Source organism: Oncorhynchus gorbuscha, linkage group LG20, assembly GCF_021184085.1.
Source record: "Oncorhynchus gorbuscha isolate QuinsamMale2020 ecotype Even-year linkage group LG20, OgorEven_v1.0, whole genome shotgun sequence".
Classification (NCBI taxonomy): Eukaryota; Metazoa; Chordata; class Actinopteri; order Salmoniformes; family Salmonidae; genus Oncorhynchus; species Oncorhynchus gorbuscha.
Window position 1 is genome coordinate 42089958 of NC_060192.1, and position 22538 is coordinate 42112495.

Here is a 22538-nt window from a genome sequence, read left to right on the forward strand (position 1 = left end):
TTAGTTTAGATTAGATTAGACTAGTTTAGATTAGATTAGACTAGTTTAGATTAGATTAGACTAGTTTAGATTAGATTAGACTAGTTTGGATTAGATTAGATTAGACTAGTTTAGATTAGTTTAGACTAGTTTAGATTAGATTAGACTAGTTTAGACTAGTTTAGATTAGATTAGACTAGTTTAGATTAGTTTAGACTAGTTTAGATTAGATTAGACCAGTTTAAATTAGATTAGACTCATTTAGATTAGATTAGACTAGTTTAGATTAGATTAGACTAGTTTAGATTTGATTAGACTAGTTTAGATTAGATTAGACTAGTTTAGATTAGTTTAGACTAGTTTAGATTAGATTAGATTTGACTAATTTAGATTAGACTAGTTTAGATTAGATTAGACTAGATTAGATTAGACTCATTTAGATTAGATTAGACTAGTTTAGATTAGGTTAGACTAGTTTAGATTAGATTAGACTAGTTTAAGATTAGATTAGACTAGTTTACATTAGATTATACTAGTTTAGATTAGATTAGACTAGTTTAGATTAGATTAGACTAGTTTAGATTAGATTAGACTAGTTTAGATTAGATTAGACTAGTTTAGATTAGGTTAGACTAGTTTAGATTACATTAGACTAGTTTAGATTAGATTAGACTAGTTTAGATTAGATTAGACTAGTTTAGATTAGGTTAGACTAGTTTAGATTAGATTAGACTAGTTTAGATTAGGTTAGACTAGTTTAGATTAGATTAGACTAGTTTAGATTACATTAGACTAGTTTAGATTAGATTAGACTAGTTTAGATTACATTAGACTAGTTTAGATTAGATTAGACTAGTTTAGATTAGTTTAGACTAGTTTAGATTAGATTAGACTAGTTTAGATTAGTTTAGATTAGATTAGACTAGTTTAGATTAGATTAGACTAGTTTAGATTAGATTAGACTAGTTTAGATTAGATTAGACTAGTTTGGATTAGATTAGATTAGACTAGTTTAGATTAGTTTAGACTAGTTTAGATTAGATTAGACTAGTTTAGACTAGTTTAGATTAGATTAGACTAGTTTAGATTAGTTTAGACTAGTTTAGATTAGATTAGACCAGTTTAAATTAGATTAGACTCATTTAGATTAGATTAGACTAGTTTAGATTAGATTAGACTAGTTTAGATTTGATTAGACTAGTTTAGATTAGATTAGACTAGTTTAGATTAGTTTAGACTAGTTTAGATTAGATTAGATTTGACTAATTTAGATTAGACTAGTTTAGATTAGATTAGACTAGATTAGATTAGACTCATTTAGATTAGATTAGACTAGTTTAGATTAGGTTAGACTAGTTTAGATTAGATTAGACTAGTTTAAGATTAGATTAGACTAGTTTACATTAGATTAGACTAGTTTAGATTAGATTAGACTAGTTTAGATTAGATTAGACTAGTTTAGATTAGATTAGACTAGTTTAGATTAGATTAGACTAGTTTAGATTAGGTTAGACTAGTTTAGATTAGATTAGACTAGTTTAGATTAGATTAGACTAGTTTAGATTAGATTAGACTAGTTTAGATTAGGTTAGACTAGTTTAGACTAGTTATTTATTTATCATTTATTTTCTTGGCCAATTGTTTGTTCACTGGCCCTGGTGTAAACATATCACAGTGTAAAGAAATAAAAGAGATGTTATATCATGTAAGGGTTTGTTTTGTAGTTTCAGTTGATGCATGTTTTATAATGGAAGGGTTAGTTTAGCATGCACACACACACACAAGTGTGTGTAATTTAGTTTCATTGGTTTAGTCATCCCTGAAGATCACTCTGAAAAAGTCAATAGGATTGATCGTCCTGCCCTCCTGTCATTAACTTACTATAAAGGGGACTAATTTTGCTCCCTGCGAAATCTTGTTAAAGGAGGCTTCTGGTTCCATGACTATATGATTGTCATTGTCTCCCTTTCTAGCTCTCTCTCTCTGTCTATTTTTTCTCTCTCTCTCTCTCTCCCTCCCTCCCTTTCTTTCTTTCTTTCTTTCTTTCTTTCTTTCTTTCTTTCTTTCTTTCTTTCTTTCTTTCTTTCTCTCTCTCTCTCTCTCTCTCTCTCTCTCTCTCCCTCTGTCTATTTTTTTCTCTCTCTCTCCCTCCCTCCCTTTCTGTCTTTCTCTCTCTTCCTCTCTCTTTCTCTCTCTTTCTCTCTCTCTCTCTCTCTCTCTCTCTCTCTCTCTCTCTCTCTCTCTCTCTCTCTCTCTCTCTCTCTCTCTCTCTCTCTCTCTCTCGCTCTCTCTCACTCCCTCCCTTTCTCTCTCTTTCTCTCTTTCTCTCTTTCCCTTTCTTTTCTCTCTCTCTCTCTCTCTCTCTCTCTCTCTCTCTCTCTCTCTCTCTCTCTCTCTCTCTCTCTCTCTCTCTCTCTCTCTCTCTCTCACTCTCTCCCTTTCTGCCTTTCTTTCTTTCTTTCTTTCTCTTTCTCTCTCTCTCTCTCTCTCTCTCTCTCTCTCTCTCTCTCTCTCTCTCTCTCTCTCTCTCTCTCTCTCTCTCTCTCTCTCTCTCTCTCTCTCTCTCTCAGAGGTAATAACATATCTATCTATATACATGTTGTGAGGTGACTTTCATTAATCGGATGACTGATATGTACAGTGGGGAGAACAAGTACTTGATACACTGGCGATTTTGCAGGTTTTCCTACTTACAAAGCATGTAGAGGTCTGTAATTTTTAATCATAGGTCCACTTCAACTGCCAGAGACGGAGTCTAAAACAAAAATCCATAAAATCACATTGTATGATTTTTAAGTAATTAATTTGCAGGCCTCTCTCATCTTTTTAAGTGGGAGAACTTGCATAATTGGTGGCTAACTAAATACTTTTTTCCCCCACTGTACATGTAGGTATCGTTAAAGTGACTATGCATATATGATAAACAGAGAGTAGCAGCAGCTTAAAAGAGGGGTTGGCGGGTGGTGGGACACAATGCAGATAGCCCAGTTAGCCAATGTGCGGGAGCACTGGTTGGTCGGGCCAATTGAGGTAGTATGTACATGAATGTATAGTTAAAGTGACTATAAGATAAGCAGAGTAGCAGCAGCGTAAAAGAGGGTTGGGGGGGCACACAATGCAAATAGTCCGGGTAACCATTTGGGGTCTTTGACAATTTTTAGGGCCTTCCTGACACCGCCTGGTATAAAGGTCCTGGATGGCAGGCAGCTTAGCCCCAGTGAGTGATGTACTGGGCCGTACCCACTACCCTCTGAAGTGCCTTGCGGTCAGAGGCCGAGCAATTGCTGTACCAGGCAGTGATGCAACCGGTCAGGATGCTCTCGATGTTGCAGCTGTAGAACCTTTTGAGGATCTGAGGACCCATGCCAAATCTTTTTAGTTTCCTGAGGGGGAATAGGCTTTGTTGTGCCCTCTTCACGACTGTCTTGGGGTGTTTGGACCAAGGAATTTGAAGCTCTCAACCTGCTCCACTACAGCCCCGTCGATGAGAATGGGGACGTGCTCGGTGCTCCTTTTCCTGTAGTCCACAATCATCTCCTTAGTCTTGGTTACGTTGAGGGATAGGTTGTTATTCTGGTACCACCCGGCCAGGTCTCGGACCTCCTCCCTATAGGCTGTCTCGTTGTTGTCGGTGATCAGGCCTACCACTATTGTGTCGTCAGCAAACTTAATGATGGTGTTGGAGTCGTGCCTGGCCATGCAGTCGTGGGTGAACAGGGAGTACAGGAAGGGACTGAGCACGGACCCCTGGGGAGCTCCAGTGTTGAGGATCAGCGTGGCAGATGTGTTGCTACCTACCCTCACCACCTGGTGGCGGCCTGTCAGGAAGTCCAGGATCCAGTTGCAGAGGGAGGTGTTTAGTCCCAGGATCCTTAGCTTGGTGATGAGCTTTGAGGGTACTATGGTGTTGAACGCTGAGCTGTAGTCAATGAACAGCATTCTCACATAGGTGTTCCTTTTGTTCCTTTTGTCCAGGTGGGAAAGGGCAGTTGGGAGTGTAATAGAGATTGCATCATCTGTGGATCTGTTTGGGCGGTATGCAAATCGGAGTGGCTCTAGGGTTTCTAGGATGATGGTGTTGATGTGAGCCATTTCCAGCCTTTCAAAGCACTTAATGGCTACGGACGTGAGTGCTATGGGTCTGTAATCATTTCGGCAGGTTGCCTTTGTGTTCTTGGGCACAGGGACTATGGTGGTCTGCTTGAAGCATGTTGGTATTACAGACTCAATCAGGGAAATGTTGAAAATGTCAGTGAAGACACCTGCCAGTTGGTCAGCACATCCCCGGAGCAGATGCCGGTAGCACACGTCCTGGTAATCCATCTGGCCCCACAGCCTTGTGTATGTTGACCTGTTTAAAGGTATTACTCACGTCGGCTACGGAGAGCGTAATCACACAGTCATCGGGAACAGCTGATGCTCTCATGCATGCCTCAGTGGTGTTTGCCTCGAAGCGAGCATAGAAGTCATTTAGCTCGTCTGGTAGGCTCGTGTCAGTCGTGTCACTGGGCAGCTCGCGGCTGTGCTTCCCTTTGTAGTCTGTAATAGTTTGCAAGTCCTGCCACATAAGACGAGCGTTGTAGCCGGTGTAGTTTGATTCAATCTTAATCTGTATTGACGTTTTGCCTGTTTGATGGTTCGTTGCAGGGCATAGCTGGATTTCTTGTAAGCTTGCGGGTTAGAGTCCCGCACCTTGAAAGCAGCAGCTCTACCCTTTAGCTCAGTGCGATTGTTGCCTGTAATCCATGGCTTCTGGTTGGGGTATGTATGTACAGTCACTGTGGGGACGACATCCTCGATGCACTTACTGATGAAGCCAGTGAATGATGTGGTGGACTCCTCAATGTCATCGGAAGAATCCCGGAACATATTCCAGTCTGTGATAGGAAAACAGTCCTGCAGTTTAGCATCTGCTTCATCTGACCACTTGTTTATTAACCAAGTCACTGGTGATTCCTGCTTTAATTTGTGCTTGTTAGCAGGAATCAGGAGGATAGAGTTGTGTTCGGATTTACCAAATGGAGGGCGAGGGAGAGCTTTGTAGGCGTCTCTGTGTGTGGAGTACAGGTCATCTATAAATTTTTCCCCCTCTGGTTGCACATTTGTTAGGAATATTGTTCCAGTGGACGTTAGATTTTTTTGGCGGCAAAAGTCTTCTGGAGACAAAGGCCATTCCAATCCCAATGCAAGTTCTCTCCTGCTTAAATCTACGACCGACCGGGTGTGAGGTTTCAAAGTGGCCCAGTGGGTGAGAGAGGGTCTGGCCGTTGTCAACCATTGTCAAGCTGATCTGAGCCCTTGGATCCTCATGTGCAGTCATGACAACCAGTACCTAGTCAATGTTCAGGGGTATGAGGTAATAACATGGCTATATACAGGAAGTACCAGGTAATAACATGGCTATATACAGGGAGGTAATAACATGGTTATATACAGGGAGTACCAGGTAATAACATGGCTATATACAGGGAGTACCAGGTAATAACATGGCTATATACAGGGAGGTAATAACATGGCTATATACAGGAAGTACCAGGTAATAACATGGCTATATACAGGGAGTACCAGGTAATAACATGGTTATATACAGGGAGTACCAGGTAATAACATGGCTATATACAGGAAGTACCAGGTAATAACATGGCTATATACAGGAAGTACCAGGTAATAACATGGCTATATACAGGGAGTACCAGGTAATAACATGGTTATATACAGGGAGTACCAGGTAATAACATGGCTATATACAGGGAGTGCCAGGTAATAACATGGCTATATACAGGGAGTACCAGGTAATAACATGGCTATATACAGGGAGTGCCAGGTAATAACATGGCTATATACAGGGAGTACCAGGTAATAACATGGCCATATACAGGGAATACCAGGTAATAACATGGTTATATACAGGGAGTACCAGGTAATAACATGGCCATATACAGGGAATACCAGGTAATAACATGGTTATATACAGGGAATACCAGGTAATAACATGGTTATATACAGGGAGTACCAGGTAATAACATGGTTATATACAGGGAGTACCAGGTAATAACATGGTTATATACAGGGAGTACCAGGTAATAACATGGTTATATACAGGGAGTACCAGGTAATAACATGGTTATATACAGGGAGTACCAGGTAATAACATGGTTATATACAGGGAGTACCAGGTAATAACATGGCCATATACAGGGAATACCAGGTAATAACATGGTTATATACAGGGAGTACCAGGTAATAACATGGTTATATACAGGGAGTACCAGGTAATAACATGGTTATATACAGGGAGTACCAGGTAATAACATGGTTATATACAGGGAGTACCAGGTAATAACATGGCTATATACAGGGAGTACCAGGTAATAACATGGCCATATACAGGGAATACCAGGTAATAACATGGTTATATACAGGGAGTACCAGGTAATAACATGGTTATATACAGGGATTACCAGGTAATAACATGGCTATATACAGGGAGTACCAGGTAATAACATGGCTATATACAGGGAATATCAGGTAATAACATGGCCATATACAGGGAATACCAGGTAATAACATGGTTATATACAGGGAATACCAGGTAATAACATGGTTATATACAGGGATTACCAGGTAATAACATGGTTATATACAGGGAGTACCAGGTAATAACATGGTTATATACAGGGAGTACCAGGTAATAACATGGTTATATACAGGGAGTACCAGGTAATAACATGGTTATATACAGGGAGTACTAGGTAATAACATGGTTATATACAGGGAGTACCAGGTAATAACATGGTTATATACAGGGAGTACCAGGTAATAACATGGCCATATACAGGGAGTACCAGGTAATAACATGGTTATATACAGGGAGTACCAGGTAATAACATGGTTATATACAGGGAGTACCAGGTAATAACATGGTTATATACAGGAAGTACCAGTACCTAGTCTATGTCCAGTGGAGGAGGGGTGGTGGTGGAGGGAGTGGAGGGAGGAGAGGGAGAGGGGGAGGAGGGGGAGTGGAGGAGGGAGAGTGGAGGAGGGGGTGGTGGAGGGAGTGAGAAGGAGAGGGGGAGTGGAGTTGAGGGGAGTGGAGGAGGGGGTGGAGGAGGGAGAGAGTGGGAGAGGGGGAGTGGAGGAGACAGGGAGGGGGTAGAGGAGGGGGTGGAAGAGGGGGCGGAGGGGGTGAGGTGAGGTGGGGGGAGAGAAGAGGGGGATTGGGGGAGGTGAGGGGGAAAGAGGAAGAAAAGGGGCGGGGGTAGAGGAGAGGAGAGGGAGGAGAGGAAGGAGTAGGGGTGAGAGGAGGAGAGGGATAGAGGAACATGCCATCAAAAGGAACATAAAAAATGAACATAAAACTCGGCATCCCAATTAGGATCTGCCAAAAAAAAAACTGTTATAGTTATAGAGATTTAAACCAAGCTGACGCTTGGCATGGTGATCTTAGGCTTGTGTTGCTCGGCCATTTCATGAATCTCCCGACAAACAGTTATTGTGCTGACGTTGCTTCCAGAGGCAGTTTGGAACTCGGTAGTGAGTGTTGTTACCGAGGACAGAGGCAGTTTGGAACTCGGTAGTGAGTGTTGTTACCGAGGACAGAGGCAGTTTGGAACTCGGTAGTGAGTGTTGTTACCGAGGACAGAGGCAGTTTGGAACTCGGTAGTGAGTGTTGTTACCGAGGACAGAGGCAGTTTGGAACTCGGTAGTGAGTGTTGTTACCGAGGACAGAGGCAGTTTGGAACTCGGTAGTGAGTGTTGTTACCGAGGACAGTGGCAGTTTGGAACTCGGTAGTGAGTGTTGTTACCGAGGACAGAGGCCGTTTGGAACTCGGTAGTGAGTGTTGTTACCGAGGACAGTGGCAGTTTGGAACTCGGTAGTGAGTGTTGTTACCGAGGACAGTGGCAGTTTGGAACTCGGTAGTGAGTGTTGTTACCGAGGACAGAGGCAGTTTGGAACTCGGTAGTGAGTGTTGTTACCGAGGACAGAGGCAGTTTGGAACTCGGTAGTGAGTGTTGTTACCGAGGACAGAGGCAGTTTGGAACTCGGTAGTGAGTGTTGTTACCGAGGACAGAGGCAGTTTGGAACTCGGTAGTGAGTGTTGTTACCGAGGACAGAGGCCGTTTGGAACTCGGTAGTGAGTGTTGTTACCGAGAACAGATCATTTTTTCGCACTATGCTCTTCAGCACTCGCCGGTCCTGTCCTGTGAGTTTGTGCTGCCATCCACTTCGTGGCTGAGCCGTTGTTGCCATTGTTCCACTTCACAATAACAGCACTTACAGTTGACCGGGGCACCTCTAGCGGGGTAGAAATTTGACGGACTGACTTGTTGGATTGGTAACATCCTATGACTGTGCCACGTTGAAAGTCACTGAGCTCTTCAGTACAGGCCATTCTACTGCCAATGTTTGTCTATGGAGATTGCATGGCGGTGTGCTTGATGTTATACTGTCAGCAATAGCTGTGGCTGAAGTCGCCGGATCCACTAATTTGAAGGTGTGTCCACTGTCGTGACGGTGTGTTAGTTAATGTGACGACTGTTGCTATTCGAATGATTACAAGTTTCTAATTGCGTGAATAACTGAATCAAGCAATTATTAACTCATTAACCTGGGGCACCATGGGAAAACTCGTTTTTATTGAGTTTCTATTTCCCAAATTAACTCAAAGAATATCAGAATATCGATTTTACAACAGCCGCTAATTAACCAGTTACCTGCTACAACATCATATAGCCCGATAAACTGCACGGACCCGGGTCTCACCAATGAGTTCGTACCACACCAATCTTAGTTGAATATTTATTTACTAAAAAGCTAAAATGATGATAAAAGATACACATAGACAAAACACATTATAGTCTGTTGATTAGAACTTAGTACAACGGGCCAACACACTATGGTGTTACCCACAATGGGGATTTAAAAGAGAAACTACACAAGAGAAATATACATTTGGGTGAATTTGTCAGCTGTGCTATTCCAACCCTAGCCTTGCCCCAAACTGCCTCTCTTATGGGTGAGAATATAATGTAATTACGTGGGAATGATATCCGAGGATTCTCTGCATGGACCATTCAGGCTGCTCGATGACGCAATACTTCGGCGCACCTCTCTGTTCGTCCTCCCGATGTCAGTGTCCTTTTGGCTTAGGAGTCTGTTCCCTCACCCTTTGCTCTGGAAGGGGTCTTCTGAGGACAGACGGCTCTGTAGCTCAGAGCTCACAGCATAGGAATGAAACCCTTTAGATACCACGATTTGCTGGGATTGGATGCTAAGGGGGTGCGGCTTGAATTCACCTGGTTAGACACAGCTACTCATCCGTAGCTTGGGTAGAAAAGGATTTCTTTGTCTTCAAACATGTGTTACGTTCTGGGTTCTTTGACTTTTCAGACCTTGGCTGCAGCTTGGGCCACGTCGTCCTCAGTAAATTCTATACTCACAGGTTTTATACCCTTGGGTCAGAAGTGGGCGTAACTGCCTTTAGGGCAATTATCTGGGCATACCAAGTTAATGAGGCAAGGTCTAGATTTCACTCAAATCCAATTTTAGACAACTAACTTAACATTTCATCTTTACCAAAACATTCCCTTTGATTTGGACATTTTCCACACAACGTACAATGTATAAACATCAAACATCTACTAGGAAAACTCTTCACGTTACAGTGTTTTCGTAATAACGTCATCTATTAACCTTTAATAACAAAACAAATATGACATACATTTTCACATTCCATCTATCGTCATGACCACCATTGTGGCTGACGGAAACCATTGTTCCAAAGTCCCTCTATTTCATGTTTAATGTTCTGAGGCTGGTTCTCCATAGTAACAGGACAAAGGAATGTGTCTGTGGCCTGAGATTTACCAGGAGCGTGAGGGTTCATAAAACCCCCACATCTTCAGACCCCTAGATCTCTCCTCCTCTGTTGGGGTTGAGAGATAATCTGTACGGTTGTGGTCTCCTGTAACCTGACCTGATCAGGACAGTCATGACACCACATACATCAAGACTCCCAAAGTGTGGCAGACTACGCAGTGGATTTTTGCACATTGGCGGCTGAGAGTGCCAGGAACCCGGAAGCATTGTTCAACATGTTCCTTCACTGATTATCGAAGGTGATCAAAGATGAGCTCGCAGCCTGGGAGCTGCCCGTGGACCTTGACTCCGTCATAGCCTTGACCATCCAGATCGATGGGTGACTTCACGAATGTAGGAGGGAGAGGGAATCTGAGCCCTGTTGTCCTGATTCTCCCTCGCTTCCCACCTTGCCTCCGAGGAATCCCGGAGACCCCCGAAGTCTACGTGTCCGAGTGAATCTGATGTCACCTGAGTTCTCTCGGGAATCCCAGAGCGCAGCCGAATCGCCTCCTTCGGAGTCCAGGCACCTGGGCAGGGCTAGATTGACTCCAGCTGAGTGGTGGAAAATAAGTATTGTACATCAAGGACTCCCTAGCTGCAGGGTTCATCCGTCCTTCTGCCTCCCCTGCCCGCGCAGGGTTCTTCTTTGTGGAGAAGAAGGACAAAACCCTTCGCCCGTGCATCGGGGCAGGGAAACGGGGCCGGGAAAGGAAGGTGACGAGTGGAAGACAGCCTTCAATGTGGCCAGCGGTCACTACGAGTATTTGGCCATTTGGACTTACCAACATCCCTGCTGTGTTCCAGGTTAATGACGTTTCTCCGCTACATGTTGAACCGATTAGTTTTCGGCTACCTTGACGACATCCTCGTTTTCTCAGCCCAAGAACACGTCTGACAGATCCTCAGGCACTTCCAGAAATTCCTGGTCCTAAAGCACCGCTTCAACACAGCTCCCATATTGTGTCATCCTGACCTTTCCCGTCAGTTAGTGGTGGAGGCCGATGCTTTAGATGTCGGAGTGGAGGCTGTCCTGTCCCAGCGTACTGCCCCCGGACCTCAAATTACATCCCTGTGCCTTCTTCTGTCATGTTTTGTCTTATATCATCTTGTCATTTTGCTTTTCCTTCTGTTCGTTTCCCCCCTGCTGGTCTTATTAGGTTCGTTCCCTTTTTCTATCCCTCTCTCTCCCCCTCCCTCTCTCTCCTCTCTCTATCGTTCCGTTCCTGCTCCCAGCTGTTCCTATTCCCCTAATCATCATTTAGTCTTCCCACACCTGTTCCCGATCCTTTCCCCTGATTAGAGTCCCTATTTATTCCTTTGTGTTCCGTTCCTGTCCCGTCGGTTCCTTGTTTAGTATTCACCATGCTGTGATTGCGTTTCGCCCTGTCCTGTCGTGTTTTTGCTGTGATTGTGTTTCGCCCTGTCCTGTCGTGTTTTTTTGCCTTCATCAGATGCTGCGTGTGAGCAGGTGTCTCTGTCTACTACGGCCTGCGCCTACCCGGAGCGACCTGCAGTCTGTGGCCGCTTCTCCAGTCATTCCCTCTACAGACTAGAGGATTTCTGTTATTCCCTGTTTGGACTTAAATAAACTCTGTTTCTGTTAAGTCGCTTTTGGGTCCTCTATCACCTGCATGACAGAAGGAACCGACCAAGTAATGGACCCAGCGACTTCAGACGCTCGTTACACTGCCGTCGAGATCCAAGGAGCCATGCTCGGCAGACACGAGCAGGAATTGTCTGCTGCTCGCCATGCCGTGGAGAACCTGGCCGCTCAGGTTTCCGACCTCTCTGGACAGTTCCAGAGTCTACGTCTCGTGCCACCTGTTACTTCCTGGCCTGCCGAGCCTCCAGAACCTAGGGTTAATAACCCACCTTGCTACTCCGGGCAGCCCACTGAGTGCCGCTCCTTTCTCACGCAGTGTGAGATTGTGTTCTCTCTCCAACCCAACACATACTCTAGAGAGAGAGCTCGGGTTGCTTACGTCATTTCACTCCTTACTGGCCGGGCTCGAGAATGGGGCACAGCTATCTGGGAGGCAAGGGCTGATTGCTCTAACAAGTTCCAGAACTTTAAAGAGGAGATGATTCGGGTTTTTGACCGTTCAGTTTTTGGTAGGGAGGCTTCTAGGGCCCTGCTTCCTTATGCCAAGGTGAACGGTCCATAACGGATTATTCTATTGAGTTTCGCACTCTTGCTGCCTCTAGTGAGTGGAACGAGCCGGCGCTGCTCGCTCGTTTTCTGGAGGGACTCCACGCAGTGGTTAAGGATGAGATTCTCTCCCGGGAGGTTCCTTCAGATGTGGACTCTTTGATTGCTCTCGCCATCCGCATAGAACGACGGGTAGATATTCGTCACCGGGCTCGTGGAAGAGAGCTCGCATCAACGGTGTTTCCCTGCTCCGCATCGCAACCATCTCCCTCCTCTGGCTTTGAGACTGAGCCCATGCAGCTGGGAGGGATTCGCATCTCGACTAAGGAGAGGGAACGGAGGATCACCAACCGCCTGTGCCTCTATTGCGGAGTTGCTGGACATTTTGTTAATTCATGTCCAGTAAGAGGCCAGAGCCCATCAGTAAGCGGAGGGCTACTGGTGAGCGCTACTACTCTGGTCTCTTCATCTAGATCTTGTACTACTATGTCGGTCCATCTACGCTGGACCGGTTCGGGTGCTACATGCAGTGCCTTGATTGACTCTGGGGCTGAGGGTTGTTTCATGGACGAAGCATGGGTTCGGAAACATAACATTCCTTTCAGACCGTTAGACAAGCCTACGCCCATGTTTGCCTTAGATGGTAGTCATCTTCCCAGTATCAGATTTGAGACACTACCTTTAACCCTCACAGTATCTGGTAACCACAGTGAGACTATTTCTTTTTTGATTTTCCGTTCACCGTTTACACCTGTTGTTTTGGGTCATCCCTGGCTAGTATGTCATAATCCTTCTATTAATTGGTCTAGTAATTCTATCCTATCCTGGAACGTTTCTTGTCATGTGAAGTGTTTAATGTCTGCCATCCCTCCCGTTTCTTCTGTCCCTACTTCCCAGGAGGAACCTGGCGATTTGACAGGAGTGCCGGAGGAATATCATGATCTGCGCACGGTCTTCAGTCGGTCCCGAGCCAACTCCCTTCCTCCTCACCGGTCGTATGATTGTAGTATTGATCTCCTTCCGGGGACCACTCCTCCTCGAGGTAGACTATACTCTCTGTCGGCTCCCGAACGTAAGGCTCTCGAGGATTATTTGTCTGTGTCTCTTGACGCCGGTACCATAGTGCCTTCTTCTTCTCCGGCCGGGGCGGGGTTCTTTTTTGTTAAGAAGAAGGACGGTACTCTGCGCCCCTGCGTGGATTATCGAGGGCTGAATGACATAACGGTTAAGAATCGTTATCCGCTTCCCCTTATGTCATCAGCCTTCGAGATTCTGCAGGGAGCCAGGTGCTTTACTAAGTTGGACCTTCGTAACGCTTACCATCTCGTGCGCATCAGAGAGGGGGACGAGTGGAAAACGGCGTTTAACACTCCGTTAGGGCATTTTGAGTACCGGGTTCTGCCGTTCGGTCTCGCCAATGCGCCAGCTGTTTTTCAGGCATTAGTTAATGATGTTCTGAGAGACATGCTGAACATTTTTGTTTTTGTCTATCTTGACGATATCCTGATTTTTTCTCCGTCACTCGAGATTCATGTTCAGCACGTTCGACGTGTTCTACAGCGCCTTTTAGAGAATTGTCTCTACGTAAAGGCTGAGAAGTGCTCTTTTCATGTCTCCTCCGTTACTTTTCTCGGTTCCGTTATTTCCGCTGAAGGCATTCAGATGGATTCCGCTAAGGTCCAAGCTGTCAGTGATTGGCCCGTTCCAAGGTCACGTGTCGAGTTGCAGCGCTTTTTAGGTTTCGCTAATTTCTATCGGCGTTTCATTCGTAATTTCGGTCAAGTTGCTGCCCCTCTCACAGCTCTTACTTCTGTCAAGACGTGTTTTAAGTGGTCCGGTTCCGCCCAGGGAGCTTTTGATCTTCTAAAAGAACGTTTTACGTCCGCTCCTATCCTCGTTACTCCTGACGTCACTAGACAATTCATTGTCGAGGTTGACGCTTCAGAGGTAGGCGTGGGAGCCATTCTATCCCAGCGCTTCCAGTCTGACGATAAGGTTCATCCTTGCGCTTATTTTTCTCATCGCCTGTCGCCATCTGAGCGCAACTATGATGTGGGTAACCGTGAACTGCTCGCCATCCGCTTAGCCCTAGGCGAATGGCGACAGTGGTTGGAGGGGGCGACCGTTCCTTTTGTCGTTTGGACAGACCATAAGAACCTTGAGTACATCCGTTCTGCCAAACGACTTAATGCCCGTCAAGCTCGTTGGGCGTTGTTTTTCGCTCGTTTCGAGTTTGTGATTTCTTACCGTCCGGGTAGCAAGAACACCAAGCCTGATGCCTTATCCCGTCTGTTTAGTTCTTCTGTGGCTTCTACTGATCTCGAGGGGATTCTTCCTTATGGGCGTGTTGTCGGGTTGACAGTCTGGGGAATTGAAAGACAGGTTAAGCAAGCACTCACGCACACTTCCGCCGCGCGCTTGTCCTAGTAACCTCCTTTTCGTTCCTGTTTCCACTCGTCTGGCTGTTCTTCAGTGGGCTCACTCTGCCAAGTTAGCTGGTCATCCCGGTGTTCGAGGCACTCTTGCGTCTATTCGCCAGCGCTTTTGGTGGCCGACTCAGGAGCGTGACACGCGCCGTTTCGTGGCTGCGTGTTCAGACTGCGCGCAGAAGAAGTCTGGTAATTTTTTTTCTGCTTCTGCTCCTGGTCTTGCTGGGTCTCAGTCTGTTCCCTGCCATCGCATCTCTCCTGTTCTTGTTCCTGCCCTTGCTGTGTCTCAGTCTGTCCCTAGTTCTCATTTTTTTTTTAGAGTAGTACCCTAGTTTCCCTTTTTATCGTTTTTCGTTACGGTCCTGAGGAGAGGAGTTGGGTTCTTTCTCGGGACGTGCTGGACCGTTTGATCTATGATTTCCTCCGTTGCCGCCAGTGTTCCTCCTCGAGAGCGCCAGGAGGCGCTCGGTGAGTGGGGGGGTACTGTCATGTTTTGTCTTATATCATCTTGTCATTTTGCTTTTCCTTCTGTTCGTTTCCCCCTGCTGGTCTTATTAGGTTCGTTCCCTTTTTCTATCCCTCTCTCTCCCCCTCCCTCTCTCTCCTCTCTCTATCGTTCCGTTCCTGCTCCCAGCTGTTCCTATTCCCCTAATCATCATTTAGTCTTCCCACACCTGTTCCCGATCCTTTCCCCTGATTAGAGTCCCTATTTATTCCTTTGTGTTCCGTTCCTGTCCCGTCGGTTCCTTGTTTAGTATTCACCATGCTGTGATTGCGTTTCGCCCTGTCCTGTCGTGTTTTTGCTGTGATTGTGTTTCGCCCTGTCCTGTCGTGTTTTTTGCCTTCATCAGATGCTGCGTGTGAGCAGGTGTCTCTGTCTACTACGGCCTGCGCCTACCCGGAGCGACCTGCAGTCTGTGGCCGCTTCTCCAGTCATTCCCCTCTACAGACTAGAGGATTTCTGTTATTCCCTGTTTGGACTTAAATAAACTCTGTTTCTGTTAAGTCGCTTTTGGGTCCTCTATCACCTGCATGACATCTTCTCCCATCGCCTCAACGTCACAGAGAGGAACTACGATGTGGGGAATCGTGAGCTTCTCGCGGTGAAGTTGGATGAGTGGAGACACTGGTTGAAGGGGGCAAAACATCTGTTCATTGTGTGGACGGACCACAAGAACCTGGAATGTCTCCACACCGCCAAGCATCTCAATTCCAGGCCAGCTAGTTGGTCCCTGCTTTTCACTCGGTTTAACTTCTTCCTCTCCCACCAACGGGGATCCAAGAATATCAACCCAGATGCACTGTCACGCCGCCCCACGGCTACACCCTCAGACCCCGAGATCATCCTTCCAACCTCGTGTTTGGCGACAGCACTCAGCTGAGGAATAGGGAAGCAGGTCCGTGAGGCGCAGCATTCCCAACCGAACCCCAGGGGGTGTTTGTGTCCAGATTACTGGATGCTTGTGCCTGACTCTCCTCAGTCCTGGAGTGGGCCCACTCCTCCAGGCTTGCTCCCATTGGACCCTGGCCTTTGTGCGGCAATGCTTTTGGTTCCAGACGTCTCCGCCTGCACTGTCTGTGCGCAGAACAAGACTCCTCGGCAATCTCCGGCTGGTCTCCATCAACCACTGCCTGTCCCTCACCATCCCTGTTCTCACATATCCCACGACTTAGTCACGGGTCTTCCCCCGTCTGATGGCAACACCGCCATCCTGACAGTAGTGGATCGGTTTTCCAAAGCCACCCACTTCATTCTTCTCCCCAAACTACCCTCGGCCAAAGAGACGGCTCAGTTCATGGTGCAGCACGTCTTCAGGATCCATGGACTGCCTGAGGACAGGGTCTCCGACCGGTGTCTTAAGTTCTCGTCCAGGGTTCTGTAAGGCATTCTGCATGCTCACTGGGTCATCAGCCAGTATGTCCTCCGGGTTTCACACTCTGTCCAAAGCCAGTAGGAGTGAGCCAATCAAGACCTGGAGACGACTCTTCGTCACTTTGTCTCTGCCAACCCCACCACCTGGAGCCAGCAACTCGTGTGGGTTGAATACGCCCACGACACCCTCCCCGGCTCTGCCACTGGGCCTTTCGAGTGTTCCCTGGGTCATCAGCTCCCGCTCTTCCCGGAGGAAGAGGTCGGTATACCCTCGGCCCAGATGTTTGTCCTCCGCTTGTCGCCGGTCGGCTCTTCTCAAGACCACCTCCAGGTATCGAACTGCCGCCGGACCCCAGCTCCCTGGTATTGACTATCAGAGGGGATACTGGCTGACCCAGAGTCTCTCAGATGGGATACTGGCTGACCCAGAGTCTCTCAGAGGGGATACTGGCTGAGCCAGAGTCTCTCAGAGGGGATACTGGCTGACCCAGAGTCTATCAGAGGGGATACTGGCTGACCCAGAGTCTCTCAGAGGGGATACTGGCTGAGCCAGAGTCTATCAGAGGGGATACTGGCTGAGCCAGAGTCTATCAGAGGGGATACTGGCTGAGCCAGTCTATCAGAGGGGATACTGGCTGAGCCAGAGTCTATCAGAGGGGATACTGGCTGACCCAGAGTCTCTCAGAGGGGATACTGGCTGACCCAGAGTCTCTCAGAGGTGATACTGGCTGACCCAGAGTCTCTCAGAGGGGATACTGGCTGACCCAGAGTCTCTCAGAGGGGATACTGGCTGACCCAGAGTCTATCAGAGGGGATACTGGCTGACCCAGAATCTCTCAGAGGGGATACTGGCTGACCCAGAGTCTCTCTCTGACATTAGAGGAGAGACAGACTGTCAGTGTTGTGAAGAGAAATGGAATTGAGGAAGAAAGTGTGAATGAGAAAAGAGTGAGAAACCCAATCTGGTCTGATGGTATAGGAGACAACAATCTGGTCTGATTCTATAGGAGACAACAATCTGGTCTAATTCTATAGGAGACAACAATCTGGTCTGATTCTATAGGAGACAACAATCTGGTCTGATTCTATAGGAGACAACAATCTGGTCTGATTCTATAGGAGACAACAATCTGGTCTGATGACAGCTGTTACCCACAGGGTCGGAAAGAAGCATGGTCACTGGACCTGAGAACACAGACAGACAGACAGACAGACAGACAGACAGACAGACAGACAGACAGACAGACAGACAGACAGACAGACAGACAGACAGACAGACAGACAGACAGACAGACAGACAGACAGACAGACAGACAGACAGACAGACAGACAGACAGACAGACAGACAGACAGACAGACAGACAGACAGACAGACAGACAGACAGACACAGATGCAGACACACACACACACACCACACACAGACACACACATAGAATGCAGTGGGTGTATTTATGTTGCAGAAAGTGGCTGGAAATTGATTTGTAATTTTCTTTTCACTCTCTCTCTCTCTCTCCCTCCTTCTCTCCTTCTCTCTCTCACTCCTTCCTTCCTTCCCCCTGTCTCATTCCACTTGAGGGGATGAGATAATTGCTGAACATTTCCCACTCTCTCACTCCTTCCTTCCCCTATCTCCTTCCCCTGTCTCCTTCCCCTGTCTCCTTCCCCTGTCTCCTTCTCTCCACTTCCTCTCCTGTTATTCGTCAGTCATCCCTTGGGAGATTCCCCGCTCGCACAGAACCATTCTGTTGGCTCAGATTTATTATCTTCTCTTCTCCCCTTGTGAGTAATAACAGTCTGTGGTAGGGGTTCTCAGTGTCGTTAGTCACCTCAACCTGCTGTAAAGGCGCCCTGAGTTTTAAAGAGATTCCATTTTAAACTTCCCAGATAGGGGATTCACTGAGCAGTGGAGGAAAAGGGAAGACTAACTTGTATATATGTAACTCATATGTATCTGATATGTAACTGATATGTAACTGATATGTACCTGATATGTACCTGATATGTACCCGATATGTAACTGATATGTACCTGATATGTACCTGATATGTACCTGATATGTAACTGATATGTACCTGATATGTACCTGATATGTACCTTGTATGTACCTGATATGTACCTTGTATGTACCTTGTATGTACCTGATATGTTCCCGTGTATGTACCTGATATGTACCTTGTGTGTACCTGATATGTACCTTGTATGTAACTGATATGTAACTGATATGTACCTGATATGTACCTGATATGTACCTTGTATGTACCTGGTATGTACCTTGTATGTACCTTGTATGTACCTGATATGTACCTGATATGTACCTTGTATATACCTTGTACCTGATATGTACCTTGAATGTACCTGATATGTACCTGATATGTACCTTGAATGTAACTGATATGTACCTGATATGTAACTGATATGTAACTGATATGTAACTGATATGTACCCGATATGTACCTGATATGTACCTTGAATGTAACTGATATGTACCTGATATGTACCTTGAATGTAACTGATATGTAACTGATATGTACCTGATATGTACATTGAATGTACCTTATATGTACCTTGAGTGTAACTGATATGTACCTGATATGTACCTGATATGTACCTTGTATGTACCTACTATGTACCTGATATGTGACTGATATGTAACTGATATGTACCTGATATGTACCTTGTATGTACCTGATATGTACCTTGTATGCACCTTGTATGTACCTGATATGTACCTTGTATGTAACTGATATGTACCTGATATGTACCTGATATGTACCTTGTATGTAACTGATATGTAACTGATATGTACCTTGTATGTACCTGCTATGTACCTTGTATGTACGTTGTATGTACCTGATATGTACCTTGAATGTACCTGATATGTGCCTGATATGTAACTTGAATGTAACTGATATGTACCTGATATGTACCTTGAATGTACCTTGAATGTAACTGATATGTACCTGATATGTACCTTGAGTGTAACTGATATGTACCTGATATGTACTTGATATGTAACTGATATGTACCTGATATGTACCTTGAATGTAACTGATATGTACCTGATATGTACCTTGAATGTAACTGATATGTAACTGATATGTACCTGATATGTACCTTGAATGTACCTTATATGTACCTTGAGTGTAACTGATATGTACCTGATATGTACCTGATATGTACATTGTATGTACCTGATATGTATCTGATATGTAACTGATATGTACCTGATATGTACCTGATATGTACCTGATATGTAACTTATATGTAACTGATATGTACCTGATATGTACCTTGAATGTACCTGATATGTAACTGATATGTAACTGATATGTAACTGATATGTAACTGATGTGTACCTTGAATGTAACTGATATGTAACTGATATGTAACTGATATGTAACTGATATGTACCTTGAATGTAACAGATATGTAACTGATATGTACCTTGAATGTAACTGATATGTAACTGATATGTAACTGATATGTAACTGATGTGTACCTTGAATGTAACTGATATGTAACTGATATGTACCTCGAATGTAACTGATATGTAACTGATATGTAACTGATATGTAACTGATATGTACCTTGAATGTAACTGATATGTAACTGATATGTAACTTGAATGTAACTGATATGTACCTTGAATGTAACTGATATGTAACTGATATGTAACTGATATGTAACTGATATGTAACTGATATGTAGCTGATATGTACCTTGAATGTAACTGATATGTAACTGATATGTACCTTGAATGTAACTGATATGTAACTGATATGTAACTGATATGTAACTGATATGTAACTGATATGTACCTTGAATGTAACTGATATGTAGCTGATATGTAACTGATATGTACCTTGAATGTAACTGATATGTACCTTGAATGTAACTGATATGTAACTGATATGTACCTTGAATGTAACTGATATGTAACTGATATGTGCCTGATATGTAACTTGAATGTAACTGATATGTACCTGATATGTACCTGATATGTAACTTGAATGTAACTGATATGTACCTGATATGTACCTTGAATGTACCTTGAATGTAACTGATATGTACCTGATATGTACCTTGAGTGTAACTGATATGTACCTGATATGTACTTGATATGTAACTGATATGTACCTGATATGTACCTTGAATGTAACTGATATGTAACTGATATGTACCTGATATGTACCTTGAATGTACCTGATATGTAACTGATATGTACCTGATATGTAGCTGATATGTACCTTGAATGTAACTGATATGTAACTGATATGTAACTGATATGTAACTGATATGTACCTTGAATGTAACTGATATGTACCTTGAATGTAACTGATATGTACCTGATATGTACCTTGAATGTAACTGATATGTAACTGATATGTACCTTGAATGTAACTGATATGTACCTGATATGTAACTGATATGTAACTGATATGTACCTTGAATGTAACTGATATGTACCTTGAATGTAACTGATATGTACCTGATATGTACCTTGAATGTAACTGATATGTAACTGATATGTAACTGATATGTAACTGATATGTAGCTGATATGTACCTTGAATGTAACTGATATGTAACTGATATGTACCTTGAATGTAACTGATATGTAACTGATATGTAGCTGATATGTACCTTGAATGTAACTGATATGTAACTGATATGTACCTTGAATGTAACTGATATGTAACTGATATGTAACTGATATGTAACTGATATGTAACTGATATGTACCTTGAATGTAACTGATATGTAGCTGATATGTAACTGATATGTACCTTGAATGTAACTGATATGTACCTTGAATGTAACTGATATGTAACTGATATGTACCTTGAATGTAACTGATATGTAACTGATATGTGCCTGATATGTAACTTGAATGTAACTGATATGTACCTGATATGTACCTGATATGTAACTTGAATGTAACTGATATGTACCTGATATGTACCTTGAATGTACCTTGAATGTAACTGATATGTACCTGATATGTACCTTGAGTGTAACTGATATGTACCTGATATGTACTTGATATGTAACTGATATGTACCTGATATGTACCTTGAATGTAACTGATATGTAACTGATATGTACCTGATATGTACCTTGAATGTACCTGATATGTAACTGATATGTACCTGATATGTAGCTGATATGTACCTTGAATGTAACTGATATGTAACTGATATGTAACTGATATGTAACTGATATGTACCTTGAATGTAACTGATATGTACCTTGAATGTAACTGATATGTACCTGATATGTACCTTGAATGTAACTGATATGTAACTGATATGTACCTTGAATGTAACTGATATGTACCTGATATGTAACTGATATGTAACTGATATGTACCTTGAATGTAACTGATATGTACCTTGAATGTAACTGATATGTACCTGATATGTACCTTGAATGTAACTGATATGTAACTGATATGTACCTTGAATGTAACTGATATGTACCTTGAATGTAACTGATATGTACCTTGAATGTAACTGATATGTACCTTGAATGTAACTTGTATGTAACCGATATTCTCTTTGTTCTTCTTCATTGCAGACTGAATCAGGGACAGCAGCGGTGACAGACTTCCAAACAAAATGTTATCAGAATGTTCTACCCAGTGATGTCATCAGAACCCTTTACCCAGTGATGTCATCAGAACCCCTACCCAGTGATGTCATCAGAACCCTCTACCCAGTGATGTCATCAGAACCCTCTCACCAGTGATGTCATCAGAACCCTCTAACCAGTGAGCTCAAGGTCAAACCAAGGTCACAGGTGGAAAGGAGGAGTGAAAACAGGAAGGATGTGAGATGAGATTTCATTCTCTTGTTCCCTGGCTATAACAAAGACCCAGAAAGCACCCATAGAGAGAGAGAGAGAGAGAGAGAGAGACAGAGGGAGGAGAGAGAGAAAGAAGAAGAGAGAGAGAAAGAGGGAGAAGAGAGAGACATAAACAATAGAAGGAAAGAGAAAGAGAGAGAGAGAGAGAAGGAAGGAAGAGAACACACAAATCCATTAATGACAGCAGAACCCGAGAGGTGTCTTTGAGATTGCCTGAAGGACCCTTCCTCCACTATGAGTGTCCCAGCTGGTCTCCAGAGTCTGTCTGTCAGCGGACGAGACATAAAAAACTACAACAAATCTCATGTCCTGTTTCACCCTCCGACTGGAGATGCTAACGCTAACCAGCTAGTGCTAATTGGGGAGACCCCAGATGAC